Source organism: Sebastes fasciatus, chromosome 8, assembly GCF_043250625.1.
Source record: "Sebastes fasciatus isolate fSebFas1 chromosome 8, fSebFas1.pri, whole genome shotgun sequence".
NCBI classification, from domain to species: domain Eukaryota; kingdom Metazoa; phylum Chordata; class Actinopteri; order Perciformes; family Sebastidae; genus Sebastes; species Sebastes fasciatus.
The window spans coordinates 228,895-234,631 of record NC_133802.1 but is presented as its reverse complement, the minus strand read 5'-3'; the positions used below and the strand labels follow the sequence as shown (position 1 = coordinate 234,631).

General features: G+C 39.1%; 1 long non-coding RNA gene across 3 annotated transcripts; it reads left to right on the top strand.

The window, feature by feature from the left end:
• Window positions 1-458: 458 nt before the first annotated feature.
• On the top strand, window positions 459-5,524 carry LOC141772111 (uncharacterized). 3 transcript variants are annotated; one of them, XR_012594853.1, is made up of 4 exons: window positions 459-606; window positions 1,225-1,313; window positions 2,151-2,557; window positions 4,522-5,524. It is a non-coding gene; the product is annotated as an uncharacterized LOC141772111 (long non-coding RNA). The 3 variants fall into 3 exon arrangements; XR_012594854.1 differs by lacking the exon at window positions 4,522-5,524 and adding an exon at window positions 3,336-3,461; XR_012594855.1 differs by lacking the exon at window positions 4,522-5,524 and adding an exon at window positions 3,336-3,461 and having other exon boundaries at window positions 2,151-2,709.
• Window positions 5,525-5,737: the final 213 nt, after the last annotated feature.

The following is a 5,737-nucleotide window of genomic DNA, read 5'->3' as shown; positions in this document are numbered from 1 at the left end:
CTGTTTGTAGATAACTTAGTCAGCCTTTTGTTTGTTGTGTTTAAAGAAGACAGATTTAGTTAGGCCTAGTTTTGGTTTGTTAATTTTGATTATTTGGCACAACTATATTGTCCCTACCTCCACCACATTTGTGAACCTTCAGTTGTCCTTTAATAAACTTAATTTTTGAACTTCACTTTGACTCTGTTTAATTTGGTTGTTAAGTTATTGTTCCACTTTGTGGACGTAACAGAGTGACAGGCAAGAATAATAATTTTCAGGCATAATTCATTTATTTAGAGAAAAGCCAATTTCTTTGTTGTCTCAGTTATTACTGTATTGGTTTCAGGACATGTCATTTAATTTTTGGATGTAAATATGCATAAAAACTGGTCACTGTAGAGACTATGCAGCACATATGCTGTGAACCAGAAAGAGGAATAATGCAGATAGGTGATGCAGATCCTTGTGTGTGTGGGTTGATTTTGTGTTGATCTGTTGGTAATGCCTCGGGGTTCCAGTAGGGGGATCGCGCTCCTCTTCCTCACTCAATACAGAGACGAGTGAAGGGAAGAGCTGCGTGTGTGATTCATTCATCCTTCTCTCTCACTATTTCCCCTGTTTAAGGTAAATAACGTCCACAAAGCACTATAACGTTGTAAACACATGTTGTTAAGAATTCGTTATACGTTGTTGTTGTTCATTATAGAGGAAAAGTGCACATTTTGTACTCTGTATTGTGTTTGAAAGTTTCTAGCTAACGCTGTTGCTATGTAAGCTAGCTGTCGGATGCATCGTGGTCCCGTTGTAGGCCTAGGTCTGTTTACTTTGTCATCGGCATTTAAGCTAGGTTGTTACGTTCATATGTGTATGCAGTTGTTGATTTTATAACAGTTAAAGGTGAATTCATGTGTCCAGTGAGCTAAAAAGTTTAAATACATTTCATAAGAGACTTAATGCTGTATTTAAATTAAGAACATTTAGAAGCAGTTAAAAAGATAATTTAAATGATTTAGAGAAAGTTAAAAATGTAATTAAGCCATGATTACTGTGGTCCAGAAACTGAGTTCAGATGTCTAAATGTATGAGTTTTGTTTACATTGCATTACATTTAAAATGTGATTCAATACAGAGACGAGTGAAGGGAAGAGCTGTGTGTGATTCATTCATCCTTCTCTCTCACTATTTCCCCTGTTTAAGGGGCACAACATTGTTGTAGTTAACAAAATAGTCACTGTGCTCCAGTTTCCAGCATTCAGGCATAATGAAGACAAGAGTTGTTGCCCTCTTTGGCCACAAGAGGGAGTGCTTTTCCTCTGAGGTGGGAGAACACAGTAAGTAGCCCAGTATACAGTTGAGGTGTATATTTGTAAGTGGTTTTTTTTTGTTATTTCAGGGTACAATGAGTTAGAATAGTAATATAATTCAATACTTTTCTTATGTAAACATAAGTAATCTAGAGCTGTTTGGGGCCCTTTTAGTTGGGGGGCCCGCCCCAGGCAGTTGCTGTGCAGTTCACTCACAACCAGTCAGCTTTAGTTAAGCAAATTCATGTTGTTCTGATTGGCTGCAATGTTTTTTTTCAGTCAGTAGTCTCTTGAGCTGTTTGACTTTTACACTCTTTTTCTGGTACTAATGCAATCACAACTCACAGAAGAGTCTGCTCAAACTTTCAACTTTAGCTGATATAGATATATTCAGCTTACTCATACATTTGAACTAAATTAGTTTTGATTTCAAATTTCATTTTAATACATAATCATGTTGTAATTTCATAGCAGGTGATGTAATTAGGCCCAGATGCATGCCAGCTGTTCTAATTACACACACACAACCCTTCCCTCATTCCCTCTCTCCTTGTGGTGTAGGGACAGGACTGAAAGCAATATATTGTGTGATCTTGACACAATTTAAAATTTGCAGCGTTTACAATGCAAATATGAAAATTCTGAACAACACTATATACATTATACAACACAGACAATTGAGTGCTACATTAATGAGTCCTAAAACCCAGAATTGAGTTAGCATTTTAGCATTTCCGGTACCCTCGTAACAACCCAACAAAAAAATGATTAAATGAATAAGGATACATGTTTATTGATAGTGACACAAATATCCTGTGAAAATAATGTTTAATAAATTGTATGTTTTTTGTCATTTACAAACAGATGGGTTTGCATTGAATCAAAGATATGTTACAACCATTTTTAAGGAGAAAAAGAAAAGAAAATGGGTGAAAGAATGGATTGGGATACGCAGACAGCAAGGATTGCCTGTTCTGCAGAGACAGTTGGAGTTAAATAAATATTTTTGCAATGAAATCGTAGTTAGCTGCCTGCCCGCACTGTGGTTGGGCAAGGACGACAAGGTTACAAATACTGAAAAGCTTGTGTGTATGCCAATGTATTCTGGTAGAAACTATAGATGACAGAACACTGGGTTCAGGGAGCTGCTGTGGATAACAGCAGAGGAGTTTGATTTCTTGCTGGGGATGGTCAAACTCATAACCAAGCAGGACGCTAAAATGAGGCTGGCAATAACCCAGAGAGAGCATCCATCTTTAACTTTGCAACAGGTGAGTGTGCCCGAGCAATATCAATATAACCCTGTAATGCCTAAATATACTGTAGAAAAAAACAACCAAACATTTTATCCACCTTTCAGATGTTATTGTAGGAGGCCTCGGATACAGAAAGTAAAGGGTTTTCAATTTTCTTAAATGTTTTTGTAAGTTTGCAAGTCACTCAGTAAATGGTTAAATGGCTCTTGGATCAATTTGCTTCAATGTGTACACCAGTTAGAGACTCTATGGTCCAGTAATCTGTGTAGGAGCTAATTAGGCAAGCAATGATACATATCACATATCAAGTTTAGAGTATACAGTCTTTTTATGTCTCACATTGTCTGGTAGGGATGCACCGATACCGGATCGGATATCAGACTGATACTGACTCAAATACCTGGATAGGATATCGGTGACAATGGGGCCGATCTATTCAATTGAATTCTATGTTTATATACTATATACATTATATACTGGAATCTGAATTCCTGTTTAAGTTTTGACCAATTTGTTGCTGCATTGAAAAGATTTACACTTGAATTGTAATTCCTGTTGACTGTACAACTCATCTCTTGACTAACTAACACCCCCCGCGCGCACGCACGCACACTGTCACTCATCCATCCATCCAGCAGTGCAGTCAGACATGCATCACAATTGGACATTAGTACTGGCACTTGCTAACCAGCTTTTAAGAGTATTTATTGCTAATGCTTATTTTCTACCTTATTTATTCTTATTCTATTCTTAATCTTGTTGTGTTCTTATCTTGTTGTTCTATTTTTTGCAGCTGTAACTCAGAAATTTCCCCTCGGGGATTAATAAAGTACCTACCTACCTGTTAATTTTGAAGATGTTTTACCAAGTTGCTGGTGTATGATTTATCATTTTAATAATAAATATAAATGTATATATATTTATTTGTTACATTTTGTTTTACAAAGGTAGAAAAGCAATGTTTAAAACTTCGTATCAGTGCATCCCTATTGTTTGGCTAAATAATTTCACTCACTCGCTCATCTTCAACCGCTTATCCGGGGTCGGGTCGCGGGGGCAACAGCTCCAGCAGGGGACACCAAACTTCCCTTTCCCGGGCCACATTAACCAGCTCTGACTGGGGGATCCCGAGGCCTTCCCAGGCCAGTGTGGAGATATAATCTCTCCACCTAGTCCTGGGTCTTCCCCGTGGCCTCCTCCCAGCTGGTTGTGCGTGGAACACCTCCCTAGGGGGGGGCCATGGGGGCCGGCATCCTTACTAGATGCCCGAACAACCTCAGATGGCTCCTTTCAACGCAAATGAGTAGCGGCTCTACTCCAACTCCCTCGCTTCTCACCCTATCTCTAAGGGAGACGCCAGCCACCCTCCTGAGGAAACCCATTTCAGCCGCTTGTACCCACAATCTAGTTCTGTGGGTCATAAATAATTTCGATGCAAATGAACCCTTTGCTATTTACACAGAATTCACACAATACTGTGTGGCTAGCCTATTATGCACTCTATTTATCATACTAAAAAGGAACCAATGCATCCACCCAAAACACTTTACATACCCATATTCATTGCAACAACCATCCCCCAAAACATTAGAAACACAAAACATTCAAGTCCCTCAGGTTCCAGTACAGGATTGGGACCAGCACTATTTCATACATAGTTAATGGAGACCTGTGCCGCTCTGTACCGGGTCATGAAAAAAGAAGGAAGGCTCTGGTTACCACCACACAAGGCTGCTTACAGTATCTACAAAAATATAATATGCCCTGTTCTCATCTCATCTCACAATGTTTATATTTTGATGGAGTACTGCTGTTATTGACTTTTTTTAATGTAATTACATTATAATATAAGAGTCACAGTCTTAAGTCGTGAATTGAAATGCACAGTACAGCAGAAATTTATTATTTTACCATCTGTGGCAAATACAAGAATCAATGTACGAAATGAAGCCTTAAATGTCCTTTTCTTCTATTGCTAGACACCATCAACAGAGGCAATGGTGGACAATAGCCCGGGACTTTGAACTGAAACAGCAATTTCCACATTGCCTTGGTGCCTCGCTTAATGGAAAACCCATCCACATACAACCTCCAGCAAAAAGTGGCAGCCTCTACCATAATTACAAGGGGCAGGTTCACTGTGGATGCAAACTATAAGATCATCTCTGGGTGCCCAAGATAGCGTCTCAGACGCTGGACTGTTCGCTCACTCTGACCTGTGCAAAGCGATGGACCAGGGCCTGCTGAACATAAAGATGCCGTACATGTTTGTGAGCGATGATGCATATCCCTTAAGGGACCACAGTCAAAGGGTACTAAACTACCGCCTCTCTAGGGCACGGAGAGTGGCAGAAATGTAAACAGGCATTCTTGTAAACAGGTTGAGTTTTCAGGTCTACCATATGCTTGGAGCCAGACAAGGTGGATAAGATAACTATGGCCTCCCTATGCATCCATAACTTCCTCCATGAGCGCAGTTCTGAGGCATATACACCTCCAGCCGCTGCAGACTGGAAGAATGCTGACCACAACATAGTTGATGGAGCCTGAGGGAATCAAGGGATGGGGGCTTTGCAGTCGTTGGAGCATAGAAGGGAGCGCAACCCAACAGTAATGCAAAGAAACCTTATGCGTGATTACTTTGTCTCACCTGCAGGTTGCGTATCTTGGCAGGAGGAACACATTTAGTATTGTAGGGATGTCACAGAAGTTATTAAAAGGACACACTAGAAGACTTTCCCTGGGATTTGTAGTCCTTGCCTTAATTTGCTTAATCTTATGAGTTTCCTGAGAATCTTATACATTGTTTTCCTGCTAAATACGTGTGTGTTTCTTTACATTTTTTTCCACATTTTGTACTGCATTGCTTTTTAAGGATGTTGTGTTTTGAAAGCTGCTACACAAATAAAGATTGTTACTATTATTGTGGTTCTGTTATTGATTCAACACCTTTGGTACAGAATGTCTTGTATAGTTTCCAGATCCAGGTACAAGTTACACATACTTTGTGATGCAATTGTTTCAAAACATCAGCGAAATAAATACAAACTTGTGTGACACGATCAAATAAACAACAATTTCACTACAATGGAAAATGTAACAATATACACAAAAAAGTAAAATACTATTAATGTAAACTAAAATTATTAAGCATAGCTTTTCAGTGGCTTTCAATCTGATTGTAGTTGTGTTGTG